The sequence below is a fragment of the Nycticebus coucang genome, chromosome 4 (genome assembly GCF_027406575.1).
Source record: "Nycticebus coucang isolate mNycCou1 chromosome 4, mNycCou1.pri, whole genome shotgun sequence".
In the NCBI taxonomy this organism is placed as follows: Eukaryota; Metazoa; Chordata; class Mammalia; order Primates; family Lorisidae; genus Nycticebus; species Nycticebus coucang.
In genome coordinates, this window is record NC_069783.1 from 99,449,229 (window position 1) to 99,463,620 (window position 14,392).

Sequence of the window (14,392 nt, forward strand, 5' to 3'; positions counted from 1 at the left end):
AACAGAACCCCACAGCTGATTTACCTGGCTGATGTATGGGCATATGCATGGTAGGAAAGGAATTCAACAGCTGTTGGCCATGCACGGAGTAACAAACCCACCTGGAAGAAGAACTGTTCTGGAAAATCCAGAACTTTCTCTGTCACTAAGTGGAGGAGGGGAACAAACAGTAGTTACGAGTGGCCAGTCTCAGCAGGGACCTCAAACTAGTTTGAGTGAATGAGGAGGCCAGGCTTCTTTGGGGAGCCAGAAAGGTGGCCGGACACTAGCTTCTTTGTCCCCCCTGACGCTGTCTGCCCCTGTCCTGCCACCAACGGGCAAGGAAGAATATTGACAGTGCTGCCAATCACCAGAACCTCCAATTTTTAGATTGACCCAGAACCAAAGGGTTGTTGCAAGGCTAAATAAAATAAAGTCATATTTTGAGTCCTTACAAGGTAAAAAAAAAAAAAAAAAAAATACTTGCTATACCTGAGCATAACTGTGCTTATAATGTAATTACTATTCAGGTGAGGATAGTAGCTAGGGAAATTGATTTACAAACTGTCTAGCTGGGTCTAGGTATTTGTTTATACTAATTATGAAGAAAACATAAGAGCTTATGGATATTATTGTTTTTTAAGTGGGTTTAAGGAAAACTGACTGAAAGTCATGGTTGCAGACAACATTCTGGGACTGCTGCTAGACAGTATGTATTTCTTACCACTCCTGAACGTGGTCAGATATAAATAGCAGCACAGACATTTAAGAGCTATTCTTGTTGGAAAAAAAAAAAAAAAGTAATTAATTGGTGTTATACACAGCAGACTTCTCTATTTATTATTAATTTTTTTGTAACCAACATAGCTTTAATTACCTGTAATTGTTCTCAAAATCAGGCTGCTCATAAGTTCTGCATTCTAGACAGTGATTATGCATCAATACCCTAATCTATCACTTTCATTATTTTAGTCATTTGCGTGTATAAATGTGTGCTTAATTCAGACAGCAAAGTAGGTACTTCATACTATTCCTTTCTAACAACGTGTGCCTTTTTAAGGCACAATGTGGATGATTAAGGTTTTTCTTCCTTTGCTTTTACTCAGATAAATAAAAGTACATTGCTGTAGGCTTTTTTGTTGACTATTAGGTAGAAGCAATGGCATTAGGTGTACAAGGAGCTGTGTTTGTTACTAATCAGAATTTTACTAGGTGTCTCCACAGAACTGCATTTGCTACCTCATTGTATGAGCTGAAGTCTGCAGAAATCCCCTTACAGAAATCTCTCAGTGGATTAACAGGAGCCCACTCCTTAACCTCATTCACAATTTGCAGGTTTCTGTCCTCCCAATTAGACACTAGAACTGTCTCCTGAATTACTGAACTCCACTACGCTATTTACTCTCGGAAGAGGCATTGTATGTCTGAGTGAATTTCAAAACTAAAATTCAAAAGCCTTCTTGGATATCTGATGGGAATACATTAGCTCCACCTTGTCCTTGTGGATGACACCACTATTTTGTTTCTGATCTCTTATGCACGCAGGTAGAAATTCTTTGTCTCCTGAATAAAATAAGTTTCCTTGAATGCTGGACAAATGATGGTGCCCTTTGTTCCTTTTCAAACTTGCTTTTGGATGTGATAGTCTAATTTGTAGGCCAAAAGGTTTTAAGTGAAAAAATGGAATTAAAAATTGCATTCATACTCATAAAAAAGAAATCAAGTCACATCTTTGGTAATCACTTACTTGGTTGAATAGTCTTCATAGAACACACACAATGTTTCAATAAGACTGGAGACTATATTATCTGATGATAAATTATGTTGCTATCCTTTTTAAGAAGTTTTAAAAATTAGATGGAAACCAAATTAGATTGAGCCAAATTAATGTTTAAAACTACTGATTTTCTTCATTAAGTCTTTTTTATAGGCTTTCATATTAAATGGGCACATACTATAGAGCTCAGAGTTAGTCTTATTCCCTTTCTTTTCCAAGTAAAGTTTTACTGAAGTCATAGGGATTTTTCCCTAAGTAAAAAAAATCCAGTAATTTTACATTTACTGAGGGACATTTGTATCATAGATATTCAGTGAGAATAGGACTCAATGAAAGAAACAATCATAAAGAAGACGCTGATGATAAAGGACCTCTCCTCGTCCTCCTGAAGGAATTCTCAATCCACACAATAACACATGCACTTGTGTGCACAGGCTCACACACACATACACGCGGAGTTCTTGTTTCAGGTAAGTATGAGAATATAATAAATACTGGAAAACTGAATGTTTAAGAACGGAAAGATCCTTTGGAAGTAGAGGGACCAGATTTACAGTGGGATTTATTTGTAGAGTTTCTAGAAATATCACAAAGTTAATAATAGCATAGCTTGTCAGCAGATAAAGTGGTCCCAAGTTTGATCAAGTAAATGTGATTGCACAAAGATTATTTAACCAATGCTTACTAGTTCTTTACTGGAGTTTTTGCTGAAATCAAAACTTTAGAAAGTTGTTTGGGGAAGAGGTGTAGGAAGCTAAGATTGGTGAAGCATGGTATCCATCCGTATAGAATAGAACCAGTAAAAACCAAGGCAGGAAAGTCCATGAGGAGAAAGCCAGAGGGATTGTCTCAACGGAGCAAGCATTGTGGGTCCCAGTGGCATTTTCACCGTCACTATTCTCACTTTAAGCCAGTTAAGTGAGACATACTATCGTATGTACTTGGCCTCTACCTACCCGTCAATTCAGGAGAAAATAAGTGGTTATCTGATATATATCTATACAGGGTGTCCATAAAATTAGTGATCAATTTACAGTGTGAAGTGTATGCTCACTTCTCAAGGAGCCCCAGAGAGGGAGAGCTTTCTTCAGAAGACAGCGGCTGGGCATTTGCAAGAGTGCAGAATGCCGCATGTTTAGGTAGCTATTGTGAAGGAGGAGGGGACAAGAGAAGGAAAGGGGTAGGTCTGTGACCCAGGGTTGGCTGCCTGAACAGAAATGTCCCCTATTCTCCACATGTGCTGTGTGCACAACCCAGGGTATGTTCACGGGTTCCCTTCCTCACCCTATTAATCATCTGCTGAAATGACAATCCACTCCAGTCAAGCAATGCTCACGGAGAAAAGGAAAGGAGATCAACTTTTTCTAAAAGTTTCTTTTTCTTTTCTTTTCTTTTTTTTTTTTCAGTTTGTAAGATTTTAATTTACAAATTCAAAAAGCTACATTGTTTACTTTTTCTCCATTTTCTCTTCTTTCTTTGCATCACTCTTCCTTATCTTTATCTTTCTCTTTGTCATTTTTTCTATCCCTTTTGCTCTCTTCTTTTTCCTGCCCTTCCTTCTTCTCTGCATCCCGGTTGGCAATCTTGCTGATGATGAAGTTGTGTAGGGCGACCACAGAACAGATCAGTGAGGCCAAGTACACCACCATCATCTGGTCGTTGGTCTTCAGATAAAAGGCCTTGACAAACTCCTGCAGGCTGACATCTGGCAGCAGGGTGAAGACATCCTGCAGCTGGTAGATGATCTGGCAGTTGATGGGCAGCTTGCCTGTGGCTACTTTTTCCAAGTAGCTCCTGATATCCAGAAGCTTGGGGTTCAGTCCCTTCAAACCATGGACTTGGTTTGGGATCCCTTGGGAAGAGTGCCCACTGTAGTGTCTTTGATATCTTGTAACAAGTGTTCCACTCCAACTTCTTCAGCTTCCTCTGCTCCAATTTCACTGGTTACCTGCTCAACTGTTTTTAAAGTTGGAATTCCATCACTGTGAACTTCATCCACTGAAATATACCGTTCTGTGGGAAGCCCAAGGTCCTTTGACTTCACATCAATAATTACCAACACTGAGTTAAGGCAGTATCTTTTCATGAGTTCATTGATGGTGATATCATTCTGGTGTAATTTAGGGCCTGTGTGGTACCAACCAACTGTTCTTTCCCTGGCATTAACTTTCTTAAACATTCCAAAAATATTTTCCAGATAATCATGGTCTAAAAACCAAATGAAATCATCCTTGTCATCTTCATCAAAGGGTACTGCAAAACTGTTGGATACATCAAGTACTTCCTTTTGCCATGACCCCAAGAGCATACGGATAACACACTTCTGGTTTCCAACCTTGCCAATTCAATTGAAATGATCCACCACACTGAGCAGCACCAGGGGGTGGACCACCACCTTCTGCACCGCCAGCTTGGGCATCATGACATACCCTGCCCACCAGGCCTGGCTCCCTGAGACCTGCAAAATCCAGCAGTGGCTCCTCCAGGTCCAGCTCCTCCTCTTCCTGTTCAACAGCAGCCCTCTTTTTTTTCTTAACACCATCTCAACCTTCCTTTCTTTTTAAATAAACTTATTTGCAAATAGGCCTAACCTCATTGGTCAGCCTCAGCTATTTGTAGGAGCAGGGAACCGTTCCTGCTATGTTATTATTATATTTTAATCTTCTTTTCCTATCTTTCCAATAGCATCTATACGACCTTTTGATTCTTGTCTGGTGATAATAAATCATTAAAAAATGTACCAGAACCTTATCTCTGAGCCATTTGGAACATATGTGAATAAATTGAACACCACTTGCTCATTGCTTTCCTTTCTTTCTCTCTCCCCTTGTTCTTAAAAGTCCCTAAAAGAGCTGGGCATCTGAGTTACGTCTGATGCTGGGAGGTATGCTTCAACATTTTCCACATGGCCTTGATCTAGACAGCGACCCACAATCTAGCTAGCCCATTTTTGTGGTTTAAGTGACCTAGAGTCTGGGGTCTTCCTTTGTTAATGATTTTCTTTAGGCCCCATGTTGCTCTTAAACACCCCAGTTTGAGCATTGCACAGATAGTTCATAGATGACCATGGGGAATCCAGCTACACTGATGGGAGTAGAAGCAAAAATATCTTACCCGGCTTGACATAGATCAAAGAACGTCTTTTCCTTTCCTGGAAACCCGGTTGCCAGCCCAGCCAGGGGCCCCTGGTAAGTGAGAAGAGAATAACTCAGGCTCATCCCAAGAGAGGCCTCCCTGGAAAACATGGGAAAGACTTTTCCAGAAGGAGTTTGCTCCAAAACATAAAAGGTTCAACCTCCAGCCTCTCACTCAAAAAAGTTTTTAAAGCCTTTTTAAGGAAACAATTTAAACCCAGCTGCACCTATCGATCAGTGATTTGATTCTGCTTTGTTAGGAGGGATTTGTAATCTGCTTTTAAATGTTTTTTGTTCCTGGTCTTCTTTGATAGCAAGTTCTGCCTGAGGCTACTTCTCAAAACTTGTCACTGGAGCTTTCAAGTCTATGTGAATAGCTAGAATAATTTTAATCTGTACCTTTCCCTTTTCCCCCCTCCTCCTCTCTTCTACCCCTCTGTATGCAGAAGAAAATTTTAGGGCATTGTCAGAATTTTTCATCACATTCTGCCAAACCTAAAACCTATGAAAAGGAATCAATCATTTGTGTGTGTGTGTGTGTGTGTGTGTTTAAAAGGAGAAAGCAAGAAAGCAAATTCTATTTACAAAGTCAGAGAAAGTCAATCAGATTTCATTTTCTCAAACACAATCAGTGAGTCTCAAAAAGTGTACAACTTCTAAAGTCTTGTCTCTGCTACAGTTAAAAAACTGGATTTCAAAAAAAAAACACCTCTGAGTCACTATAGAATGTACTATTTTCGTAACAGAGATAGGTGTTATGAAAACTTTTTTACTTAAAGCTTTTAAAGGTTGTAATCATGCCTTCCATGACATTGGGAGCTACTAATTTTGTCTTCTAAAACTACCAGAAAAGAGAGGTTGTTTTATTATTATAGCATGAATGAAAAAAATAGAAACTATGCTCCTAATTTAACTAATCACTTCTAATATTTCTCAAGCTTATGGAAACCAAAAACACTTAGAAGATAAATCTGTTTTTTTTTCTTAATGAAACGCACACATGCTATTTTTATAATGTAAGCATATGCTTACACATGTATGATCTCTACGAGTTTATTTAGCAAGAAACCAAATATGTGACAAAAACAGACTTTTCAAGTGGGGCTTTAATTGTTGTTCACGCACGTTCTACAACAGATCATTACTGAATGTTTATAGGTCCTACACAGAATGACTTTACACCCAAGAAGAGGATAACATATCTTCATTGTTTATAAAAATGACAGCTCCTAATGGGCCATATTAGCTTTAACACAAACTATTAAATCCCCTTCATTAAATTTTTTGTGTGTTCTATTTCAGCATCTCGTTAGCTCTGGGAAGTAGGTGCAAACTCCTAAGGAAACATGAGCACACATTGAGACGATTACAGATCATGGTTATTAGATAAGCCTCGGGAGGATGTTTTTCTTGGGTTGCTCACAAGCATTTTGAAAGAGTCGTGTTCCAGGTTTGAGGTCCCATGTTTCTTCCTCTTAAACTATGAGCAGCTGTAGCACATGACCTACTTCTGTAGAGCCCTGTAATGATTTCCTTCCTTCGGAGGCTTCAGGAGTCCTCCTTCTGCCCTGTGAAAAAAGGGACAAATATTTTAATCCAAGCAAAATGCTGAAGCAGGTTTTGTTGGTTTCAGGGAAGAAACTCAATACAGCTCCAGCACTGAGTGTAGGCCTCAAATTGGAACCATCTGGGCTGCAGAAGGGCTCCGAGACCTTTGGGGAAGCAGAGACAGCCTTGCCTAGGGCTGCGGCCCATACACCTGCAGAGATCGCCAACGGCTGGGCAAGCTCTGATGCACCCGGGGATCCGAGCTGTTGGCAGGGGCAGAGAAGCCCTCACTGCCTGGCACTCGCAGTGGGGACTATCGTGCAACTGCTCAGGGACGACTTGTTACCTAAATACTCCTCATAACGAAAGGAATGCCTTGTTATTTGTGAGGAACATATTTGACACAAATCAGTCAGAAACACATTTCCTAAATCTTTTTAGCAGAGAAGGTAGGGAAAGAAAGCAGTGTTTCAAAAGCAATGCACACCCATTTAGTATTCTCCACAATCTTTTGATATTTTGTTTGTTTGTTTGTTTGTTTAGAGGGCTATTATCATTGTTGGGTACTTTTTTTTCCCAACTAAGTGAAAGCACTTTTCAAGTGTGCTGTAATATCTAAACAGAAGGCTAGCTCCTGTGAGGTTATTTTAAATAAAGTATTTTTAAAAGTTTTTTTTTTTTTTTTGACCGGGGCTGGGTTTGAACCTTCCACCTTCAGCCTATGGGGTTGGTGCCCTACTCCTTTGAGCCACAGGCACCGCCCTTTAAAAGTTTTTTATTGCAAACTCTGTATGGGCGAGGAATCAGAGTATCAACTCAACTGTCTCTAAATTAAAAGGACGAGGACCTTTACTTAGTCAACGACCAGAAATCTTATCATTTAATTTTGAAACTAGCTTGGAATATATTTTCTGGAAAGGAAATGGGACATAAAGAACAGAAAGGAATTTTGTACAAGTTGTGCATTGATAAATATATTTTCCAAATATTGCTTGATGAGGAATACATCATTTACAATCTGGATCTTAAATTATTTACTGTGGTTGGAAGCATAATGATTCCAGTGTGGCCATTACAGAAACTTAAATAATATGATCAAATTTTATATCCTGAGAGTAGGAGCCTACGACAGTCTCAATGCCAAAGTCACATGGTGATTTATTGAGAAAGAACCGGTCTCTGGAAAAGGTGGTAATTCAGGGAAATTATAGGGGAGGCTGTTGAAATTTTGAGCTTTGTTAAATTCTTGGAAGTGTAAATTAATCTTGTTTCTTCTAACTAATCTTCTCAATAAACCGGTGGACCATATTTTCTGCTTATTATAAGTAAATTTATTAGCTTATTGTAATTAAACCTCTTGACCGATAGAAAATACAGTCACAATGTAGATTATATATGGGACACAAATTTTGTCTATTTTTAAAAATCAAGAAGTATCAGCAAGAATACATTCTTTTTAAATTCCTAAAAGAAAAATAAGCATTTAAAAATAATACTTAGAATGCAAGTCTCACAGAACATCTCAAATTTTTGATAAGTTCTGAGGATATAGGTTGTACAAGGCTTCCAAGCACATCGTTAGGAGCAAGGAGACGGTACTGCAATTCAGTACTGAGCTGATCTCATGCTCACTTCATCCAAAGCTGGCTAGGAAGGGACAGGAGGGTTGTGTGCATTGGGCTTACTTTTTTTGCCCTGTTCCAAATTTATATGCATGAATCTAAATTTTTAACCAAATCTTTGTTCTCTTTCCTCTTGAGGCTGCTTCACACTCCTGCCCACACACCCAGCTGTACCCAGCTTCTCCCCTCTCCCCACCCAACAGCCTGCACCGCTGTTCAGCTACAGGGTGAGACTCGTTGGAGCTGAGCGGGCTTCCTCCCAGCGTCCTGTGGAAAGCCAGTCAGCCGAGACTGGGAAAGGCCAGCTACCAACTGCCAGGAGCCAGGTGAAAATCAATTGGCGAGCCCGGTATGGGGGCAGCCTCCAGAAGTCTTCTTCCTACCATTTAAAGCTATTATTTTGATACCTATATTAAGGGCTTGGGTTTCTCTAGAGAACACTGGCGCTATCTCATTCTCGTAGCTCTGCAAGAATGCTCACACCCAGTGTCTGGGCCAAGTTGGCCCATTGGCTCCAATGAGTTGTGAATTTCTAAAAAGTATCAATGCCCAGACTCAGAAAAGGAAGACATTCTGTGGGTGTGTCTACATGTATACATTTAATAGGAGGTTTGATATCTTCAGCGAAGCCCCTATATGAAAGCAATGATTCTAACAATCGCAAAGCAACAATGTCAACATTCTGCCAGTTTTATGTGAAAAGCACCGTTCTCTACAACTGGGAACTAATCAATACAAAATATACATTTATTTGAGAGAAAAGCCCACCATGTTCTCAGGAAAGGCCAACAGCTGAAAGTGGACGATTGTAGACTGATTTATGAACTGGGAAGACAGTTCCAATTAGAAAAAAAAAATTTTTTTTTCTGTTGGCCAAACTGGTCAGAGGTGATGAAGACTGACTTCCCAGCCCTTTGCTGCCAAACCTTAACTGCCTGAAAACTTACAGAAATGCTTGATTAAAACTAGAATCAAAATCTCCAGTTGCCTTCAGCAAACCACAGCACAAGGGTGGGAAAAGCAGTGCCAGGTTGCAGTTTAAGTATAGTTACTTGGCGCCTGCTGAAAGTACTGCTCCCTTCCTGTTTAATTATTAATTCAACTTTAAAGCCCCAAGGATCTGGACTCAGCACCAGCTTCACAAGGCACTACAGAAACAAAATGCTTCCAGAATTGGAGGGAGGGGAATAGAGGAAGAAAGAATCTAACATTTCAAGCAACATCACCACATGGGGCCGGCAAGCGGGGGTGGGGTTTGGAGGTGGAAAGACGCAGGGTAGAGAAATTCAAAATAAAATAAATACACACAAAAGCAAGGTTATTCACGGCCACGGGCAGGGGGCTGGGTGCAGCATCGCAAGCCGGAAGTGATCTGTTCGGGAGGCAGGTTGGGTGCCCGCAGGCTAGTGGGGACCCCGAGGGTAATGGGCTCAGTCTCTGGAAAAGGAGAGACCCAGCCTCGCTCTTCATTAGTGGCCACTGCTCATTAGTCAGGGCACGGTGCTGGAAAAGGCATCAAAGGTGGGCACTGGTCCCTGCTGTCCCTAACTCATCCTCCACCCCACACCCACCCCAGCCCCAGCAGGGGGACGGCCGAGAAAGCCCTGATGCGAGGGCAGAAATCAAGCAAGTTTCTAGATTGAAATACCCAGTTACAGAAGTGCACACCCTCACAGCAGCAGGTAACTGCAAAAAGTAGCCCAACCCGGAGTGGGATACCTGCCTCGTGCTTTGTGATTTTTATAAAGTGTTTGCCTTTCTGAGTTGGTGAATCCACCATGGAAACTGAGACACTATAGATGCTAAAAATAGACAGAAGCCACCTAAAGCCGATCACGTCTCTCATCGCACACAGTGTAGGAGGAAGAACATTTCCAGACACAGCTGTGTGCAGACCCATCTCCGTGCAAGCACTCATCCGGTATCAAACCGTTTGGACTGTTCTTTTGCACACCAAGCAATCTAGGGTTCCCAAAGCATGGCCAAGGAGATGGTTGCAACAGCAGTGAACAGATTCATTAAAGGAAATGAAGGCCCCAGTGGCCAAAGAACAGAGGAATGCTCTTTAAACAACAAATTGTATTTACTTTTTGTTTATTACTAATTATTATAAAGAAGACGGGGCTCACTCATATTCTCTGAGATTGTAGTTTGACATTTCGAAAAAGATTTTCACATAATTCAGGTCAATATTTTCCCTAATCCTTGTAAAGGGATGTTTTGAATACTCTACAATTATCAGTTCTTTATATTTTACTTGATACCCACATGAGTTATAAAAGTTTAAAGTGCACCTCCTTTGTATCTGTCCCCCTCCACTTCAGATGGACGGCATTGCCTTGAAAATGCAGCGCCTGTGCTTTAAAAATAAGGTTTTGTATTTCTTCTTGACTGACCCCTTAAAATTGCGCCAAACTTAAATTTGAAATTGAAATTGGTTTCCAGTTATTAAACAATTTCAAACCCAGAAGGTCAACATGTCTTTTCTAGTCTTAAGTCAGTGAATGTCTAGCTGTTGTATTTTATTTTTTGATTCCAAGTTTGGTGTCAAGCTAATACCCTCATTTTCTTGCAAAGCTCCTAGTGGCCTGGGTCGGTGAGGGAGCTGACCTCAAGGCAGTTACCTAACCTCTCAGTGCCTCAGTTGACTCATCTATAAAATGGTGATAATCATCTTTCTTATCTCACAAGGTTGTCATAAGGATTTAGTGTCTTCAGGCTCACCTCCCACTCCAGAGCAGTGCAGTGCTCCCCTCCTCCATGTGCACTGCTGCTGAAGGAGGAGGTCATGGCGCTTCTCAGGATATACTGCGTCTGTGGGGAACCGCATTTCAGTAGGGTGGAGGGGAGACCCAGTCTCACACACAGAGGCCCTCTACATCTGTGCAGACTATGATAAGGGGTGAAAAAGAGCCAGGAATTAATTACGTGGACCAGAAGATTTACAAGGCCGCTACAGCTCCACAAGTCTCCAATTCCACCTGAATCACAAATTCACCAATGTCCAGGTTCGTGCACAGTCACTGACTCTGCCACTAGACGCTCACTGGGTCCTGTTCACTCCTCTCCATCCTGACCTCTTTAATACAGTCTACAGGCAATTGGCGGTATCAGGACTTCAACCGTAACTTGAGATAACCAAAGTATTTCCTGGGGCAGATGTATTCTGATCAAGATTTACCCACAAGAGGTTAAAATGTGTCAGTAATTAGAGGATAAAACAGAGGAACATGAAGGAAATGGCACACCCTCTTTTCTACCTTTTTGTGATCCTCCATCCCTGGGTTTGAAAGACGGTGCACTAGAGGTCACGAGTGAGCCCTGAGGGCTGATGGGGCTGATCTTCCCCTGTTTTCTCATCTGAAAAGTGGGGGATTTCGGCCTCTGAAAGGAAGGTTGCTTTAATAACCATGTAAAAGGATGATGTCAATCTCTTGGTAGAATATGCAGCGCTTACCAAGTTTTCAGTTGGTGTCAGCCATTATGATTGAGATATGAGCTGTGTCATCAAAGAGCTAATAACTAATATTACATAACTGGTATTACCAGGCTGAGTTTGTTTGGCCTCCATATTAGTTTGCTAGGGCAGCCATGACAAAGTATCCCTGGGAGGCTTAAACACAGAAATGTATTTCCTCACAGTTCTGGAGGCTGGAAGGCAGAGGTCAAGGTGTGGGCAGGGCTGGTTCCTTCTGGGGCCTCTTTCCTTGGCTTGTAGGTGGCTGCCTTCTCCCTGTGTCCTCCCAGGGTCTTCCCTCTGTGTGTCTGTGTCCTCATCTCCACTTCTTATTTGGACACCAGTCAGACTGGATTAGGGCCCACACCAATGACTTCATTTAACCTTAATTATCCCTTTAAAGATCCTATCTCCAAACACAGTCACATTCTAAAGGACTTGGGCTAGAAATTCAGCATCTGAATTTGGCGGGGAGGACACAATTCCACCCATGACAGCCTCCGTATCAGTAAAAGCATGGCTTGAGTTCAGTATATAAAAATAACAGAAGCTCGGATTTATATACATAGGTATATAAACAAGAAGACGGATGAACCTGGAGGACATCGCTAAGTGAAATAAGCCGGGAACAGACAGACACTGCCTATCTGAAAAGGTTGGTTGCATAGAAGTAAAGAGTAGAGGCTGGGGAAGGTAGAGGGGAGGTAGAAGGATAAAGGTTAGTAAATGGGTAAAAAGTTACAGTTGGGCAGGAAGAATAAGCTCTGGGTTTCTATTACACCATAGGTGACTAAAGAAAAGAGCAGTGCAGTGTATATTTCAAGATAACCAGAAGATAAAATTTTGAATGTTATCACTACAAAGAAATGATAAATGTTTAAAGCGATAGATATGGTAATTGTTCTGCCTTGATCATTATACAATGTCTACATGCATTAAAACATCACACTGTACCCCATAAATATGTACAATTATTGTGTCAATTACACATTAAAAAAATAAAAAGAGAAACTTAGGAAAACAGGCTCCATCCAGATCCTTGAAATACTCTCCCTGAGATGAAGCTTTCTGCACCCAGTAAAGACACGGCTCTTATAGTCTGTAGATGAGTTAAAATCAAGCAAAGGTGGGGACTACTGTAACATCAGAGGAGTTGACAAATGCGATATACTTGTTGACAACTTACAGAGCTTTGGTAGCATAAGCAACAGAAATCTGCTTGGACCCAGATTCACCCAGACTGGGGAGGAAGCTGCCAAAGCTGCCTTGGTCCTCGGCAGACTTCACCCAGCCCTGAATTTAGCAGCCTATCAGTTGGTGAGGAGTCAAGAGTGTTTCACACAGTCCCACACTTTGTGGGCCTGGAGTTCAGTGACTGGTGGATCTTCCCTTCCCCACAGTCTTCTTTGGGCATTGTCCCTTAAACACCTTGTCCATAGCTGCCTTTTTACACCATGGCTATGACACGCTTGTTTTTGTGCCAGAGAGGACTGGGTTAAGTAGTGAACTAAATTCTATATTTAAATGCCTTAACTCAATCCGTTTAGATGCATATTCATGTTTCTATCAAACGCTTCTCTTTGGGGCTCTTTTAGGCTCTCATTTTGGGATTTGCCAAATATGTCAGCCCAAGGAAGGATTTGAGCAGCATATAATTTCATTAGATAGTGATCACCACGTTGCTTGAGCACGAAGCTTTCAAAGAAAATTAAAATGAAGAAAAAAAAAGATCTAGTATTGGTTATTAACTCCACCTCAGGGTGACTTCTCTTCAGGGGCAATTAAATAGCAGCTCTGGGCTGTTAAGTTTAGTGGCTTTCCTCGTAGGTGGCACACTCTTCTTCAAGGACAACCTCGGTTCAGACCTGCTTTGGCTTTACGTAATGACGCCAAGCCTGCCTCTGTGAAACCAGATTTTGTTTCAAATTGTAGATGTAACCGCATCTATGTGCTCTGACCTTCCTTCTTTAAGAAACAAGTTTTGCATTACCAGGTAAATGCCCTTTCAATACAATTTTCATGGAACACTGGGGACATCCTGTGGTCAGCTTGGTTTAAGGCAGCCAGTCTTTCTGAGCAACTATCTCAGGGACTAAAGAAAACAGAAAGTCCCACATAAACCCTACTTTGTTTTACCAGATCAAAAAGGAAAAGTTAAAAAAGAGACAAGAAATAAAGAAGTATATTCTTTTTCCTAATTTTTTCTACCATCCATATAAATATCTCTTTTTTCTTTTGAGCAAGGCAATTTTTCAGTAATCACGAATGAAACCAGTATTTTTGTTAAGGATATTTCATTGAAATGAAATACAGCTTCATCAAAACAGAAGAAGGGCACCGTGATGTCAGGCGCTGCTCTGTTACTGTACCTGGCTCTCACCATCTGCGAGTTCTCACTGCACCTTGGCTCCAATTCCCGTCCTCACAGGAGTCAGCTTTCTGTAAAAGAGCACACAGCATGGCTTAAAGGGAAAACAGTGGGTATTTTGGCAGTTTTACACCACAGATAGTGCACCCGTGACACTGAACTGAAGCCATTTAGTTGTAAATGTGATATTACCTTTGACGGTTTTCCCTTGGCAAAGCGCTGAGCTGCCCACGTTGAATAGAGGTTTGAAAAAAAAAAAGGAACGTGGGGAGCAAAGCCAGTCACCAGAGTAGCAGACCAAAGGAGCTTGTAAAAGCATTTGTCAGGCACTTAGGATCATAACTCAGCTCAACGCGCATGGTACCAGGAGCAACCGGCTCGGTTTCAGCCGTGGAGAGCTGGCAATGGGGTTTATGTTGTTCTCCTGTTTATTAAAAACGGATGGCAGCACCTGACAGAAAAATCAAACTTCTGGTCATGGCTCATTAGTCCCTGTTGTATCTGTCA

At 41.3% G+C, this 14,392-nt stretch overlaps 1 long non-coding RNA gene and 1 pseudogene across 2 annotated transcripts; both read right to left on the bottom strand.

Moving 5' to 3' along the window:
- Positions 1-3,203: 3,203 nt before the first annotated feature.
- On the bottom strand, positions 3,204-4,185 carry LOC128584116 (26S proteasome non-ATPase regulatory subunit 7-like; annotated as a pseudogene).
- A 712-nt stretch (positions 4,186-4,897) lies between these two features.
- LOC128583906 (uncharacterized) lies at positions 4,898-13,944 on the bottom strand. Of its 2 annotated transcripts, XR_008379584.1 has the most exons (3): positions 13,887-13,944; positions 6,314-6,458; positions 4,898-4,941 (listed from the first exon to the last, which is right to left on the bottom strand). It is a non-coding gene; the product is annotated as an uncharacterized LOC128583906 (long non-coding RNA). The 2 variants fall into 2 exon arrangements; XR_008379585.1 differs by lacking the exon at positions 4,898-4,941 and having other exon boundaries at positions 5,930-6,458.
- Between the last annotated feature and the right edge of the window lie 448 nt (positions 13,945-14,392).